This window comes from Ovis aries, chromosome 11 (genome assembly GCF_016772045.2).
Source record: "Ovis aries strain OAR_USU_Benz2616 breed Rambouillet chromosome 11, ARS-UI_Ramb_v3.0, whole genome shotgun sequence".
Taxonomy (NCBI): Eukaryota; Metazoa; Chordata; class Mammalia; order Artiodactyla; family Bovidae; genus Ovis; species Ovis aries.
This window is the reverse complement of record NC_056064.1, coordinates 7,555,264-7,571,685: the sequence shown is the minus strand read 5'-3', so window position 1 is coordinate 7,571,685 and position 16,422 is coordinate 7,555,264. Positions and strand designations below refer to the sequence as shown.

The following is a 16,422-nucleotide window of genomic DNA, read 5'->3' as shown; positions in this document are numbered from 1 at the left end:
GTTTATTGTGATCCACACAGTCAAAGGCTTTGGCATAGTCAAGAAAGCAGAAATAGATGTTTTTCTGGAACTCTCTTGCTTTTTCAATGATCCAGCAGATGCTGGCAATTTGATCTCTGGTTCCTCTGCCTTCTCTAAAACCAGCTTGGACATCTGGAAGTTCACGGTTCACGTATTGCTGAAGCTTGGCTTGGAGGATTTTGAGCATTAGTTTCCTAGCATGGTAAAGCAGTGTCACTTCCTGCTGGAGACTCAGGATCCCTCTCTCCTGTTGGGATCTGAACTGTTTGCGCATGTACTCACACTCAGTCGCTCAGTGGTGTCTGACTCTTTGCAACCCCAGAGACTGTAGCCATCCTGATTCCTCTGTTCACAGGATTCCCCAGCTAAGAATACTGGAGTGGGTTGCCATTTCCTACCACATGCCATGTCCTACCGCACGAGCTCTCCTATTTCTGCTCTCCTGACTCGTTTTCGTAGGGTTTCCCTTTATCAGGTTTCACGAGGTGTTGTTTGACCCATGTCCTACCGCACGAGCTCTCCTTTTTCTGCTCTCCTGACTTGTTTTCGTAGGGTTTCCCTTTATTAGGCTTCACGAGGTGTTGTTTGGCCCATGTCCTACCGCACGAGCTCTCCTTTTTCTGCTCTCCTGACTCGTTTTCGTAGGGTTTCCCTTTATCAGGCTTCACGAGGTGTTGTTTGGCCCAGGGCTCAAACACGCCGTTGCACTGGCGCACTGCACCTGTCTCTCGGCTCTGCCTTCTGCCAAGTTCGCTTTATCCCTGGACTTCACACGGTGCTTCCGCAGGCTCACACCTGCTCTGGTTCAAGTCCAGCAAAAACAAGACAGCAGCCGCTGCTGTTGCCACCCACTCTCCCATAAACACACACTCACACACACTATTACATTCATTTCTGTATCCCAGCATCACCCAACACCGTCCATGTGCGTGTAACAGGTTCCACAAACACTTCTAAATGTTTTATTGAACGGAAAACTTTTTGCCAGTGTGCAACTTCATGGCCAGCCAGGCAGACTTGGAAAAGGAATTTTGTGACACCATGGAGAGAAATTTCTTTAGACGATTCTGATGACCAATGTCTGATAATCCCATTGGGGGTAATACCATTTGCCAGGCTTCCCAAGAGGTAAGTCTTTCGAAAAAAAAAGGAAAATCCTCTTTCTGTGGAATGATTAACAATAACAACAGCTAGTGTTGACTGAGGACTTAGTTTATAAGCTCTGCATTTCTTCATCATAATAACCCTTTTATTATGTTAACCTCATTTTCCGAATAAGGACCTTGAGGCACAGGACAATTAAGTCAATGACTGTAGGTCACCTGGTTAGTAGTGACGTGAGCCAGGATTGAATTCTGGTGACAGAGCTTGCTCTTCAACCCACTTTGCTTCTTGGTCTTGTCAATACTTCTAAGCACTCTTTTGAACATTCTCCCTTGCGAGTCAGCCTCCAGCATCCAGCAGTTAGTGTTACAAGTTCTCACGGGGGTCTTCCTAGGCCCTCCGCTTGCAGTCTAGACCTACTCCTGAGAATTGCATTAAGGCCCCTGGGTTCAGTTGCCATCAGTATCAGGACCACGTTTGCCTGTATACAGTTGACCCGTACCACGGATGTGGAACCCGCAGGTATGTGGAGGGCCAGCTTTGCACACTCTATCCTTGGATTTTGGTATCCTTGTGGGCAGGGTCCTAGAACTGTTAGGGGAACCTGTGACTGAAACTGCCTACCCTGGCCAGACACGATGTAACCACTTGCGTGAGTTATTTTACAACAGGAGGTCCTGTAAGGAAAGAAGAACTAACTACTACCAATCAGAAGAATTTGGTCGAGGTCAAAAGGAGAGAGGAGACTCCAATCCAGATGCCCAGACTTCTCACTGGAGTCCACCTTGGCTGAGTGAGGCGCACCACCAGGAAGGACCCTGAGGCAGAATGATTGGCCAGAGACAGCCCTCAGGGTAAGACCTGAGGCTGCGAGCCACGTGCCGGAGTTCTCCTGGGTTCCCTTCCCTTGCTACTGTCCGTCCAGGCACCGCTTCCCAACAAAGTCTCTTGCTTTGTCAGCCTGGGTCTCCTTAGACAACGGATTTCTAAGTGTTGGACAGGAGTCTGCTCTCAGGCCCTGGAAGGGGTCCTCTTTCCTGCAACAGAACTAATTCCCCATGGATACAGAGGGACAACTGTACAGCTGAAAAAGTGACTGTACTAGCTCAACCAAAGGGGGGCTTGCTGTCTAGTAAGATTGAAAATACACAATCCGGGGCTGGCACCGCAGCCTGCCATGTCATCAGCGTCCAAGGGACCCTAGATTGTTCCCCTCTACTTCCCTCATGTGTAGCTTTCATTCTCAAGCTCTTTTTGCCTTAAATAACAGGATAGATGCTCTGCCCCCAGCTTCAAATCCATATCCCAAAGCAGGTATATGGGGGAATGACAAAAATGCACGAAAGTCCAATCTATCACTTTGTATAAACTTTCCTGAAACTCTTACCTGGTTACTTCTGTTTACCTGTCACTGGTCAGAACTGGTCATTTCCAGCAGTCAGGAAGTCAGAGAAAGTATCTTTTACCTGGGACATGGTGTCCTGAACAAAGTTAAGACTCTGAAAGAATGAAGAAAATTAATATATATGCACACACAGTGGGATACCATTTAGCCAAGAGAAAGAAGGAAATTCAGCCGTTTGCAACAACATGGATGGAGCCTGTGGGCGTTGTGCTAAGGGAGACGAGCCAGCCAGACAAAGACAAACTGTGTGGTGTCACTTGTATGTGGAATCTAAAAAGGTGACCTCTTGAAAAACAGAGCCGAATGGTGATTAGCAGGCGCTGCGGGTGGGGGGAGCCAAGTGGATGGGGGAACTGGGAAGATGTTTAAGGGTGCAAGTTTGCAACTGGTAAATACGTTCTGGAGATCTAACGCACAGCAAGTAACCATCATCAACAATGCTGTAGCTATAAACTTCAAAGTTGCTAAGAGACTGAATTTTAATAATTCTCATCACAAAAAGAAATGACAATTAGGTAACATGATAGAGGTGTTAGCAGACACTACGGTAGGAACCATATTGCAACATACAAATTATCAACATAACACACTGCATACCTTACACAGGTCATATATCAATTAGATCTCAATTGGGGAGAAAAAGAAGAGAAATTATATTGGGGAGCCAGTTAATATGCCATTTATATACCACTGATCCCAAAGGTATAATTCGATCTCAACCCCTGCAAAACTGAAGTTGAGTTTGTGCTGAACTCTCTTCCCTGTTGCAAATCTATCCTCACCACTTTAGCTAGTATTCAGCTTTGTTTATCTTTGATATCATCTGTTGTTCAGGCATACATTCTCTGCCTTTTTTTTTTTTTACAGGATCCTTTGATCCTCAAATGTCCTTTATTTTCCATCGCAAAATCAAAGACTGTGGTTTCCTAATGTTTCTTAAGTAGGCTTCAGGCCCTTAGGCTGGAAAATCAAAAGTTAACTATTTCTTTCTGCCTGCAATCCTGTTTTAACAACTCCAATTCTTCCTATGACATTTAAGATGTTTCTGGATCAGTAGAGAAGAAAACCATGAAGATGACTATTTCAAAATATTATCTTGCTGTAGATACAGAATGCTTGTGGCAATAAATATTTGTTGTTTACTTACTGTTACTGGTTTATTATTCCCTGGAGAAGGAGATGGCTACCCACTACAGTATTCTTGCCTGGAGAACGCCGTGGACAGAGGAACCTGGCGGGCTACAGAATGTAGGGTCACAAAGAGTCAGGACACAACTGAGCGACTAACACTTTCACTTTCAGATGGAAGACATGCACAGGGCAAGGCGGGGGGTGAAGGGCACAGACCTTCCGTGTCCGCTCCGGGTGCATCACCCTCTCAGCACGTGATGTGGTCACCAGTCTGAAAGCTCTTAGGATCCTGTTGTATGGGGGTTTTGTGGAGGTTTCATTACACAGGCATAGTCTTTGCCCACAAGTTGGGGAAACCCGAAACACAGGGGCTTTTATTACTGTTCGACTCTCCCACCACTGCTAGGAAAACAGCACGCAGTTCAGCTCACCTTGCTGATTTGTTCTTGCCTTCTTTGAACAGGGGCTTCCCTGGTGGCTACACTGGTAAAGAATCCGCCTGCAATCTGGGAGACCTGGGTTCAATCTCTGGGTTGGGAAGATCCCCCAGAGAAGGGAACGCTACCCACTCCGGTATTCTGGCCTGGAAAATTCCATGGACTACATACACAGTCCATGGGGTCGCAAATAGCCGGACACGACTGAGCAACTTTCACTTCACTTCACTTCTTTGATCAGAGTGGTGGCCTTCCCAACAGGATGCTATCTGTTCACCTGATGACTGTGATCCATAAACTAAGCAACTTTTTGTTGGTCAGTTGAGAATGGTTTACAAGGCATTTACAGGGCACTGTCCAAGTAATGGCAGAATCTGGCAGCTCCTCATACAGTTTTAAAGTCAGTCCTAGGGGAGAAGAGGCTCCTTGCTTGTGAGTCCTTGCATTCCACTGATAGCATGATGCTGTATAAACCATCTCACTTTCAGTTCAGTTCAGTCACTCAGTCATGTCCAGCTATTTGCGACCCCATGAATCACAGCATGCCAGGCCTCCCTGAGTTAACTCAAACAACTCCCAGAGTTAACTCAAACTCATGTCCATCAAGTCAGTGATGCCATCCAGCCATCTCATCCTCTGTCACCCCCTTCTCCTCCTGCCCCCAATCCCTCCCAGCATCAGGGTCCTTTCCAATGAGTCATTTCTTCACATCAGGTGGCCAAAGTATTGGAATTTCAGCTTCAGCATCAGTCCTTCCAATGAACACGCACGACTGATCTCCTTTAGGATGGAATGGTTGGATCTCCTTGCAGTCCAAGGGATTCTCAAGAGTCTTCTCCAACACCATAGTTCAAAAGCATCAATTCTTGGGCACTCAGCGTTCTTCACAGTCCAACTCTCACATCCATACATGACCACTGGAAAAAGCATAGCCTTGACTAGACGGACCTTTGTTGGCAAAGTAATGTTTCTGCTTTTCAATATGCTGTGTAGGTGGGTCATAACTTTCGTTCCAAGGAGTAAGTGTCTTTTAATTTCATGGCTGCAGTCACCATCTGCAGTGATTTGGGAGCCCCCAAAATAAAGTCTGGCACTGTTTCCCCATCTCCCATGAAGTGATGGGACCAGATGCCATGATCTTCATTTTCTGAATGTTGAGTTTTAAGCCAACTTTTTCACTCTGCTCTTTCACTTTCATCAAGAGGCTTTTAGTTCCTCTTCACTTTCTGTCATAAGGGTGCTGTCATCTGCATATCTGAGGTTATTGATATTTCTCCTGGCAATCTTGATTCCAGCTTGTGCTTCTTCCAGCCCAGCATTTCTCATGATGTACTCTGCATAAAAGTTAAATAAACAGGGTGACAGTATACAGACTTGGCGTACTCCTTTTCCTATTTGGCACCAGTCTGTTGTTCCATGTCCAGTTCTAACTGTTGCTTCCTGACCTGCATATAGGTTTCTCAAGAGGCAGGTCAGGTGGTCTGGTATTCCCATCTCCTTCAGAATTTTCCACAGTTTATTGTGATCCACACAGTCAAATGGAAAAAAGAATTTCACTTTAGTTTATTTTAATTGTAGTATAGTTGACTTTTTAAAATTTCCATTTTATTATGGAACTCTTCTGGGCAATGCGCTCCCTGATAGTGTTTTTCTGATGTCATCCAAGACATCACAGGCATTTCAGGTATCAAGATTTTTTTCCTATCCTTAAATCTTATGGGCAGTTTTGATTAATGTTTGATAGCAAGCTAGTATTGCCCCTCAGATGGAAATTCACTAACCTGGCAGGTGCTCACAGGCTTTTGCAATGAGTCCCAGTCTCTGCGCCACACACAGCTACTGCATAGAGAATTTGCCCATGTCAGGGCTCCGGTCTGTACTCTATACTGTTTGAGCTCAGGCAGTCTTATTGGTTCCAACTTAGCACATCCAATGAATACTGCCTGAAGGGTCGACTTACACACTTTCTGTTTTCAGAAACAGTTCCCTAGTCAGACACAATGTCCAGCCCCATAATCATTCAGATAAAAAGGATGCAACCACTTCAAATATACAAATTTTCATCTAAACTTTCACTTTAACCCCATCAATCCTCACATCTCTAACTGTAGGTAAGGGAGGCGGTCCCCGCTTAGACATGATATCCACCCCTCAGAATGTTCATGTAAAGAAGATACACTCTTTTCACATAAAGTCCATGTCAGCCTTAGAATTTTCACCCACACCTTCATCTTCATCCTATCAGCCCGTTTATCACTGTATTCTTTCCATCTCACTGAAGCCTGCCTCAGGCGTCACTGATACATTTTGGTACCACAGTGCATGGGGCTTCCATGTCAATGAGTCCTAGGGTTTTCTTCTTCATGCCCTTATTTCACCCACTTAAGTACATAAAGTCTTGGGTCCCCTTTGCAGCAAGGGGATGAGCCTGGGGACTCTGGCCTTTTGTCAGGTGTGTTAAAGAAAAAAATCCAACTGAGTAAAATTTAAGATCTTACTGGCTTTATTCAGAAATAAATTGGGGAGCCTCAATCTAGCAATACATAGGAGCTTCAAAGAGCTGTACAAGGCAAGAATTATAGGCAGAAGGGAGCAGGAAGAAGGAAATTACACTGGGCATTTGCAGCCTGGTTAAGCAGGGTTTCTTTCCTCGCATGGAGGAAAGGGAAGTCTTAGAAGCGCTGGGCCAGGTAACTTGCACTGAGCAGCCAAAAGCTGATGGCCTGCCTAGGTTCTCCTTTCCTGGGAGAGCCCAGCATAAACACTCAGTGCAGTTTTGGTTTGCTGACAAGTGGCTTAGCATGAATGACTCCATCTTGGCCCTAATCTGGTTACTTTAACAGCCTTTATCTTGGTTCACTGCCTAGCTATTGCCCCATCCCAGGTCAGGTTTCTCATTGCAATTCTTCGTATGCCAGCTTCATAAATTAAAAAAAAAAAAAAAAAGTTCTTCAAACTGAAAGTAAATAGAATGAACTTATTTGGGTCCCACCAGGGGTTCCCTTTTGGACTTATTTGGAGCCCACTGGGGGGTGAGGGGGGTCCCTTTTGTCCACCCAACCTTCAATCCTGCTGTATTAAGACTTTTGTTTCAATCCAATCCAATGTCCAGTTTAATTCATCTAATTTCTGAAGTCTTCCACCCTGCTGGGTGGTGTTCCTTGACCCTCCGCCAACTTCAACATTTCCACATCCACTTGTTCATTAACCTGGTGTTTTATTAGCAAGTGCAAAGCCCATGAGGAGAAGCTGAGACAGCGAATTCAAAAAGGCTTCCGGGGTTATTGCTGATTTCGCAGCAGGAAAGTCACCTATGGTGCCCAGTGAAAAGGGCACCTCCTTTCAGTTCAGTTCAGTTCAGTCGCTGAGTCGTGTCCGACTCTTTGCGACCCCATGAATCGCAGCACACCAGGACTCCCTGTCCATCACCAACTCCTGGAGTTCACCCAAACTCATGTCCATCGAGTTGGTGATGCCATCCAGCCATCTCATCCTCTGTCGTCCCCTTCTCCTCCTGCCCCCAATCCCTCCCAGCAGCAGAGTCTTTTCCAATGAGTTAACTCTTCACATGAGGTGGCCAAAGTACTGGAGTTTCAGCTTTAGCCTCATTCCTTCCAAAGAACACCCAGGACCAATCTCCGTTAGAATGGACTGGTTGGATCTCCTTGCACCCCCCTTAACTATGGCCTTTATCATGACCTGGGTAACAGGTTGAAAATTAATGAACAGAACCCTCATTTAAAATGGAGTCAGGAGGCCAGAAGGGGGAGCTCTCAGGCACTAGCACTTGAAGTCAATTGTAGACCGTATAGGAAGCGATATTACCCTTGTATATCCAACGGGCAAAAGGTTAATACTTTACACCAAGCGCGAGGAGGAAGAATTTCTCCTTGTCCAGCAACAGCCCAGTCAATGAGAACTTGTCATAACTCAGCCAATGAAAAGCCCCTGTATTTGGAACTTCCGTGTTCCTCCAATGGGCTCTCTTTTGTTTTAATCTGGTGGTCAAGTCTTTTATTTATGTTTTTATTTTTGGCTGTGCTGGGGTCTTTGTTGCTGCGTGGGGACTTTCTCTAGTTGGGGCTAGCAGGGGCTACTCTTCGCTCTTTGTTGAGGCGTGTGGGGTGTCTCTCCGCTGTGGCTTCTCTTCTTGCAGAGCGCCGAGGCTCAGTAGTTGCGGTGCATGGGCTTGGTCCGCTTGCCCTCTGGAATCTTCCTGGAGCAGGGATCGAATCTGTGTCCCCTGCATTGGCAGGCAGAGGCTCCAGCACTGGACCACCAGGAAAGTCCACCAATGGACTCTATCTGCAACAGCTGTTCCCAGCTCCTCCTTTTCCTGTATTAAAAATAAAACCAAACAAACAACATTTTTTTTCTTTTTCTCAAGACCTGGTGCTTCATCAAGGATTTTATGCCCTGAATTGAAGTTCTTTGGTGTTCCCAAATAAACCCATTTTTCTGCAGTCTTATTGTTCTATACTAACACGGGCATGGCAACCCACTCCAGTGTTCTTGCCTGGAGAATCCCAGGGACAGTGGAGCCTAGTGGGCTGCCGTCTATGGGGTCACACAGAGTCAGACACGACTGAAGCGACTTAGCAGCAGCAACACGGGCGTATTCAGCAGGTAAACATCCCCAGTTATCATAAAGTCGGTCCCACACAGCTTGCATCAGAACATACCAGCTGTCTCATGTGTGATGTTCATTTGGAATTTATAGGGAGAGTCAGATAGCCTCCCTTCTCAGGGTAAACAGAGTTTATGTTGGCTTTCATTCACCAGACTGGTGTTTCCTTGGGAATAACCTACAAAGATTCTGGATCTTGTATAGCCATCTGTGATTATTCCATAGTGGTTGGCTTTCATTCACCAGACTGGTGTTTCCTTGGGAATAAACTACAAAGATTCTGGATCTTGTATAGCCATCTGTGATTATTCCATAGTGAGCTGTGGGTCCTCCATCAACCTAAACATGCCCTTCCACTTTGCAACCTTCAAAACCAAAGACAGTGCCCCTAAATTATTCTCGTAATCTATTCTACTAATGGTTCTACAGGAAGCTGATACACCAAAATAAGGCAGATTCTTCATACTATCCCCTCTTGTTTCCATAGTTTCTTGATTTTGCCCTCCACCAGTGTGGACCACCTCCATGGTGACCAGAGGTATTAGAGTTGCTCTGTTTTCCCACATAATCAATCCTTCCTTTTGGGGTAGCTTTGAGTCTAGAGGCTGAAGCTCAGACTGATAGATATCTGAGTTTGGTTCAGCATCAAGTTCTGATTCAGCACTCTTTTAATTTCATTTTAGTCTTTACAGGTAGTAATAACCAAAGGACTGCGTATTTGACTTTTTTTCGCATTAGTTTGTATTTCCTATGTATCCAGTGGACCAACTCCCCATGAATTTTTAACTTTTACTGTTAGTATCAATAACTTATTCTAGCACAGCAGCTGCTCCATACTGTGGGTGACCACGTGACCACCAGGGATTAAAGGTTCCTCATACCCCATTCTTTCACTTTCCCCTCTTCCCAAACCATGTTTCACTGAGCAAAGACTGTTTTAGCAAACACCATATTTTCTTCATACAATGAAAGAACTGATTTAACTCATAATACTTTTCATATCAAATGTGTGGGGTTTTTTCCCTCACCAACAACCAATTCTCTTTCTCTAACACCAATTAGGTGTCTTACAATTCAACTTAATTCTGACACTAACCACCTGAGTTAGCATCAGAAACCACAGGTTTAAGGGTTCTGTCTCATAATTCAGACACTAGTCACAAATGGGTGGTCAGGGTACCCACAGTTCAGTTCAGTCACTCAGTCGTGTCCCACTCTTTGCGACCCCATGAATCACAGCACGCCAGGCCTCCCTGTCCATCACCAACTCCCGGAGTTCACTCAGACTCACGTGCATCGAGTCGGTGATGCCATCCAGCCATCTCATTCCCTGTCATCCCTTTCTCCTCCTGCCCCCAATCCGTCCCAGCATCAGAGTCTTTTCCAATGAGTCAAGTCTTCGCATGAGGTGGCCAAAGTACTGGAGTTTCAGCTTTAGCATCATTCCTTCCAAAGAAATCCCAAGGCTGATCTCCTTCAGAATGGACTGGTTGGATCTCCTTGCAGTCCAAGGGACTCTCAAGAGTCTTCTCCAACACCACAGTTCAAAAGCATCAATTCTTTGGCAGTCAGCCTTCTTCACAGTCCAACTCTCACATCCATACATGACCACAGGAAAAATCATAGCCTTGACTAAACGGACCTTAGTCGGCAAAGTAATGTCTCTGCTTTTGAATATACTATCTAGGTGGGTCATAACTTTTCTTCCAAGGAGTAAGTGTCTTTTAATTTCATGGCTGCAGTCACCATCTGCAGTGATTTTGGAGCCCAGAAAAATAAAGTCTGACACTGTTTCCACTGTTTCCCCATCTGTTTCCCATGAAGTGATGGGACCGGATGCCATGATCTTCGTTTTCTGAATGTTGAGTTTTAAGCCAACTTTTTCACTCTGCTCTTTCACTTTCATCAAGAGGCTTTTTAGTTCCTTTTCCCTTTCTGCCATAAGGGTGGTGTCATCTGCATATCTGAGGTTATTGATATTTCTCCCACCAATCTTGATTCCAGCTTGTGCTTCTTCCAGCCCAGCATTTCTCATGATGTACTCTGCATATAAGTTAAATAAACAGGGTGACAATATACAGCTTTGACGTACTCCTTTTCCTGTTTGGAACCAGTCTGTTGTTCCATGTCCTATCTAAATTGGCTACAAATTGGGGGGTTCCTACAAATACCTCTCCAAGTTTCAATAATTCACTAGAACAACTCACTCAGGAAACATTCTTTCTATTACTGGTTTATTACTAAGGATACAACTCAGGAATAGACAAAGGGAAGACATGCATCGGGCACAGTATAGGGTGAGGGAGGGCAGTTTCCATGTCCTCTCTAAACACATGGTTCTCCCAGCACCTTGATGTGTTCACCAATCCAGAAGTTCCAATAACTAGAAAGTTTCATTTGAAATACTATTAAATGAAAAAAAGGTAGAGCATAAAATATACATGATGATTAAAAACATAAAAAAATTAAATTTCCGTATGGTTCCTGAGCTTGAACTCTTCTTGACCCCAGAAGAAGGTGTGAAACTGTACCATGAATCCAGAAAAAGTATTTGGAGAGTTAACTATTTTTTACAACTGTATTCAGATAACGATCATCAAGGATAGAGACAAATCAGCTCAAGTGACTAATGGATTAATGAAGAAATCAAAGAGGAAATCAAAAAGTACCTACAGACATGTGGAAATGAAAACATAGCAATCCAAAACCTATATAACATTAAAAAAAAAAAAACTCTAAGGGGAAAGTTTATAGTGATACAAGCTAACCTCAGCAAACAAGAAAAATCTCATACAAACAACCTAACTTTACGCCTAAAGGAACTATAAAAAGATCAGAGCAGAATTAAATGAAATGGAGAGGAAAAACAGGATCAATGACACTAAGAGTTGGTTCTTTGCGTCTTTTTAAAAGTATGTTAGCAACTGTTTTTATTGTATTAAGATTTATCTGTTGGTGGCTGCTCCGGGTCTTTGTTGTTGCACACAAGCTTTCTCTAGTTGCTGTGAGTGGGGGCTACTCTTTGCTGCAGTGCGGAGGCTTCTCATTGCAGTGTCTTCTTTCATGGAGCACAGGCTCTAGGCACACGTGCTTCAGTAGTTGCAGTGTGTGGGCTCAGAAGTTGCAGCTCAAGGGTTCTAGAACTCTGGTTCAGTAGTTGTGGCACATGGGCTTAGCTGTTCCATGGCAAGTGGACTCTTCCTGGGCTAGGGACTGAACCCATGTCCCCTGCATTGACAGGCAGATTCTTTACCACTGAGCCACCAGGGAAGCCCAAGAGCTGGTTCTTTGAGAAGATTAACAACATTGATAAATCTTTAGCCAGACTCATCAAGAAAGAGAGAAGGCCCAAATTAATAAAATCAGAAATGAAAAATGAGACATTAAAACCAACACCACAGAAATGTAAAGGATCATATTATTAACAAAATTGCTATGAAAAATTACACAACAATAAAATGGACAACCTAGAAGAAATGGACAAACTTCTAGAAATGCACAATCTCTCAAGACTGAATTAAGAAGAAATAGAAAATATGGACAGACCAATTACCAGTATTGAAGTTGAATCAGTAATATTAAAACTTCCAACAAACAAAAGTCCAGGACCAGATGGCTTCATAGATGAATTTTACCAAATGCTTGGAGAAGAGTTAACATCTATCTTCCTCAAATAATTCCAAACAATTGCAGAGGAAGAAACGTTTCTGAACCCAATCAACAAGGCCAGCATCACCCTGATACCAAAACCAGATAAAGCTATCACACACACACAAATTAAAGACCACTACCACTGATGAACATAGATGAAAAATTCCTCAACAAAATATTAGCAAATTGAATTCAACAATACATCAAAAAGAGCACAGACAATGATCAAGTGGGATTTACCCCAGGGATGTAAGGATGGATCAATATTCACAAGTCAATGTAACACATCATATTAACAAACTGAAGAACAAAAATCATATACTCATCTCAATAGAAACACAAACATTTTATTTAAAAGCTTTTGATAAATCCAAAATTTAATTCATAATTAATTTAAATTAAGTTTAATTAAATTCATAAATTCATGATTTAAATTTATGATTAAAAACTCTCCGGAAAGGGGATATAGAGGGAACATACCTCAAGATCATAAAGGTGATGTATGACAAGCCTATAGCTTAACACCATACTGAACAGTGAAAAGCTGGGACTTTGTTGGTGGTCCAGTGGTGAAGAATCCACCCGCCAAGGCAAAGGACATAGGTTTGATCCCTGGTCCAGGAAGATCCCGTATGCGAGGGAGCAACTGAGCCCAGGCAGCACAACTACTGAAGCCTGTGCCCCCTAGAGCTCTGCAACGAGAGAAACCACCACAGTGACAAGCCCGCGTACTGCAATTGGAGAGTAGCCTGACTCACTACAGCCAGAGAAAGCCCACGTACAGCATTGAAGACCCAGAACAGCCAAAACCAAACAAATACATAAAATTTAAATGTTGAAAAGCTGAAAGTTCCTCTAGGATCAGAAACAAGACAAAGGTGTCCCCTCTCTCCACTTTTATTCAACATGGTGTTGGAACTCCCAGTCACAGAAATCAGACAAGAAAAAGAAAGAAAAGGAATCCAAACTGGAAAAGAATAAGTAAAACTGTCACAGTTTGCAGATGACATGCTACTATACATAAAAAATTCTAAAGATGCCATCAAAAAATGAATAAAAAATTCATCAATGAATCTGGTAAATTTGCAGGATATAAAATGAATATACATAAATTCTGTTGTGCTTCTAAAAACGTAACAGTTTCTTTAACTATTAGAAAGAGAAGGTAAGAAAATAGTCTCGTTTACAATCTCATCAAAAGGGCTTCTCAGGTGGCTCAATGGTAAAGAATTTGCCTGCCAATGCAGGAGTTTAATCCCTGATTTGGGAAGATTCCCACATGCTTCAGAGCAACTAAGCTTGTAGGCCTTAAGTATTGAGCCTGTGCTGTGGAGCCTGGGAGCCACAACTACTGAGCCAACACGTTGTAGCTACTGAAGCCCCCACGGCTCGAGCCCACACTCCATCCACGACAGAAGAAGCCGCCGCGATAAGAAACCTGAGCACCTCAACTAGAGAGCAGCCTCTGCTCAGCACAACTAGAGAAAAGCCCAGGCAGAACAGAGACCAAGCACAGCCAAAGCCTAAACAGATAAATAAACGAAATGAAATCTTTAAAAAGTAAAACTGCATCAAAAATAATAAAATACCTAGAAATAAACCTAATTAAGAAGGTAAAAGATCTATAGTTTGAAACTACCAGATGCTGATGAGAGACATTGAAGATGACACAAACAGATGGACAGATACACTGTGCTCACGGGCTGGAAGAATTAATATTATTAAAATGACCATGCTCCCCAAAGCCATCTACAGACACAATGCAACACTTATCAAAATACCAATAGCATTATCTGTTACAGAACTAGAACAAATAATTCTGTAATTTGTAGGGAAGCACAAAAGATCTTGAATAGTCAAAACAATCTTGAGAAAGGAGCACAAAGCTGGAGGTATCAGGCACCCTGATTTCAAACTATACTACAAAGTTAAGAGATCAAAATAGTATCATACTGTTACAAAAATAGACACGCAGATCAATGAACAGAATATAGATCCAGAAATCAGCCTACATTTATCTGGGCAATTAATCTCTGACAAAAGAGGCAAGAATATATCATGGCAAAAAGACAGCCTCTTCAATAAATGGTGTTGAAAGAACTTGACAGCTACATGCTGAATATGTCTCACACCACAGACAAAAATAAAGTCAAAATGGATTAAAGACTTAAACGTAAGATCTGAGACCATAAAACTCCTAGAAGAAAACATGACCAGTACACTTTTACATGAGTCTTAATAATATTTTTAATATACATCGCCTCAGGTGAAAAAAAGCAAAAATATATAAATTGGGCTACATCAAATTAAACAACTTTTCACAGTGAAGGAAACTGTCAACAAAATGAAGAGACCACCTACTGAGGGGGAGAAAAACTTTGCAAACAGTATTTCCTATATGGAGTTAATATCCAAAATATACAAAGAATACATACAACTCAACAACAAAAATGCAAAAAACAGCCCAATTAAAAAGTGAGCAAATACCCTCTCGACAAGATGGTACACCAGCAGTACCGGCGAGCGTGCCTCCTGCCGCCCCACCCAAAGCCCCCGCTGCGACCTCGTCCCCGGCCCCAGTGCAGACCCCCGTCTCCCCGCCCAGTTGCTGTCTGGCCCTGCCCTCCCAGGCCCCTTCCCCGGTGGCTGTGTGGTCATCTTGGCCTCCATTGTGGACAGCTACGAGCGACGCAACGAGGGAGCTGCCCGAGTTATCTGGACCTTGCTGGGACCCATTGACATGTACTCAGTGGAAGTCACCAGTTGCCTTTCAGTGCCACACAGTGACTCAGGAGATGCGGTGACTGCTGACATGGAATTCGCTAAGAACATGTGTCAAATGCACAGGAAAGTCTCTCCAGAGGAGCTCATCCTGGGCTGGTACACTTCAGCCCCCGACATCACGGAGCACTCAGTGCTGATCCGTGAGTACTACAGCCCAGAAGCCCCCAACCCCATCCACCTCACGGTGGATACAAGCATCCAGGCCTCATCAGCACTTTAATGCATGTTCCCCGGAGGACCGTGGGGGCGATGGTCACCCTCTGATGGTGAAAGACCCATGTTAGACACTGGGCGCGTTGGAGCTGACCTGACCTGTTTTAGCCCCTACCGGGTAGTCAGCCTCTCCAGGGACCTGCGGCAAGTCGGCGGCCCCCCAGCACTGTGTTGCAGTGCACAGAGGACTCGCTGTCTGCAAAGGTGTCAGCCAACAGTACCCTGGGCCACTTCTTGATGAGTCTGGTTAACCAAGCGCCCAAAACAGTTCCTGAGGACTTTCAGACTATGCTCAACAGCAACATCAACGACCTGTTGCTGGTGACCTATCTGGTCAACCTCTCGTAGTCACGTTGCCTGCAATGAGGAACCTGTGAATCTGTGAAGGCAGCCCTCCTGCCATGCAGGGCCCCAGCCAACCCTGGGCCCAGGATGGAGGGAAGGAGAAATGGTATCTTTGTGGTTTGAGTCACTGACTCAGTCAACTGCTTGTGACTCTAAAGAAACACAGACTACCTTTTGTAAGTGAAAGAAAACAAGTGAGCAAATAATCTAAATATTTTCCCAAAGAAGACATACATATCGCCAACCAGCATATGAAAAGATGCTCAACAGCACTAACCAACAGGAAAATGTAAATCAAAACCGTAAGCAACAAGGACCTACTGTATACCATAGGGAACTATATTCAGTGTCTTGTAATAACTTGTACGGAAAAAGAATCTGAAAAAGCATATATTTAAGTTGAATTGCTGTCAACTTTTCGCCATTAAATGTATATGTGCGTCTATGAGTGTGTATGTGTGTACGTGTGTACACACATATCACTATGCTATACACTTGAACACTGTAAATCAACTATACTTCAAAAAAAAAAATCCACAATGAGATATCACATCGTAGCTGTCAGAATGGCTACTGTTTGTTTTTTTAAATATAGAATGGCTATTCCTAAAAGACAACAAGTACCAAGTGTGGGTGAGGGTGTGGAGAAACGAGAACTCTTTTTTATTGTCAATTAATTTTTGTTTCTTTATGTTTGACCATGT

General features: G+C 43.7%; 1 pseudogene; it reads left to right on the top strand.

Annotated features, from left to right (window-relative positions):
• The first annotated feature begins 14,826 nt into the window (after positions 1-14,826).
• Positions 14,827-15,758, top strand: LOC101123391 (eukaryotic translation initiation factor 3 subunit F-like; annotated as a pseudogene).
• Positions 15,759-16,422: the final 664 nt, after the last annotated feature.